Here is a 1,737-nt window from a genome sequence, read left to right on the forward strand (position 1 = left end):
TTTACTAGAATATCTATCTGTGCTAGTACGTATTTAATGCGGAAAAATGTAAAAGTTGATCAGTCCCTCCCACGTATAAGAATCTTGGCTACGCCACTGGGTTATTGTCATTCGTCACCGACAGTCGATACGGTACCTATAATATTATATAGCAGCATTAACTTGTATATTATCATGGGCGTTCCAAACGGGGGGTAAGGGCGGGTGCCTACTCCACCAAGATGTTTTTGTCAGTCGGCAAATTGTAAATTTGGTGAAAAAACTTGACACGGTCGGCAAAATGTCAGGCTTATTTCATTATAACATCGTCGTCGCGGATTGTGTTGTAATTGTAGATAGAGCGTTCATAGTATTATTATTTATTATTATAAACTATGTAGACCGTAGACGTATAGAGTTGAGCTTAATATTATATTATACGATATCATACTTATTACTTTTATAATGAGATGTTTACACTGAATAGCGACTGTAAATTTAATTTCTGGTAATACCGTTGTACGGACTGCGGACTGTACGGTATAGATCATCGGAAATATTCTCAAAATACCTGTTGTTATACTGTTATCGTGAGTAACGACACAAACAATCGCGCGAACAGTACGCTGTAGACCCTCGGCAGGCTTAGTGTGTGTGTGTGTGTGTTTAGATTTCTGTTATTGCTGATTATTTAATATTCTACGATTTCTGCGTTGGTGACTGCCGGGATAACATGGGTTCATTGCTTATTCATTTTTCTAGGATGATTTCTCGAATGTAAGTGTTTATAATAATTATTATTTACTATTAAATGTGTTTACTATTTTAAGGCAACAACTGTAGGGATACAGTAATTTCTTTATCTTATATTATAAGATGTTTGTAATTAGTTATTACTTTATAACGTAACTAATAGTATCTTTATTACTATTTACTGATATATTTTATTACTAATTGTCATCTATTTTCTAAATGCTAAAATAATTTAATTTAATCAACAATAAGTTAAAATGATATACGTTAGTGAAACTTTAATTAATAAAAAAAAAGGGCGTATGTAATTTGCGCCAAAAACAACCCCTTCAAAAAAATATTTATGTAATTTGCTCCAAATCTAAAAATTAATTTTGGTAATTTGCGCCACTTTTTAAGGTTGTAGCTTGCGTCACACATAACTTAATAAAAGGGCATTAAGTAATCCGCGCCATCGTTTACCTACAAAAATTGTAATTTGCGCCACTTTAAAATAATTAAACAATCAAGTTCATTTTAATAGAAAATCAGTAATATTATAATAATTATAAATAAATGTATATAAGTACACCTACTCTATGTATATTAAATAAATATATTTTTAATATTTTTGCGATTAATATCGGATTACTGTAAATAATTATATACTCAAGCCTGGGCAAGTTAATGATAACTTTTAACTGAGTTAAGTTGAGTTGATAGAAATCATTTCAAAAAGTTTAAAGTTAACAGTTAACCTATTTTTTTTAACTCAGTTAAGTTAAAAGTTATATGAACACTTTCAATTAACTTATTAACTTAAGTTATGTTATTATTATTATTATTATTATTTTTAATATCTTTATAAATACCCATTAATTAATATGGTTTAAAATAATAAGACTCCTAATTATTATTGACCACGGGAAATAGCCAATATATGATCATAACCTAATTGATTTTGATTAAAAAATAACTTATTAAAATATTTAATAATATTATGTTCTTATAATAATTGTACATTTG

At 28.6% G+C, this 1,737-nt stretch overlaps 1 protein-coding gene across 1 annotated transcript in view; it reads left to right on the forward strand.

Annotated features, from left to right (window-relative positions):
- The first annotated feature begins 620 nt into the window (after positions 1-620).
- Positions 621-1,737, forward strand: part of LOC103308359 (breast cancer metastasis-suppressor 1-like protein) — a 24,130-nt gene continuing 23,013 nt past the window's right edge. Inside the window, exon 1 of the mRNA XM_016801827.2 lies at positions 621-756. The gene's annotated coding sequence lies outside the window, so the exon portion shown is untranslated. The remainder of the gene's footprint in view (positions 757-1,737) is intronic.

The sequence above is a fragment of the Acyrthosiphon pisum genome, chromosome X (assembly GCF_005508785.2).
Source record: "Acyrthosiphon pisum isolate AL4f chromosome X, pea_aphid_22Mar2018_4r6ur, whole genome shotgun sequence".
NCBI classification, from domain to species: Eukaryota; Metazoa; Arthropoda; class Insecta; order Hemiptera; family Aphididae; genus Acyrthosiphon; species Acyrthosiphon pisum.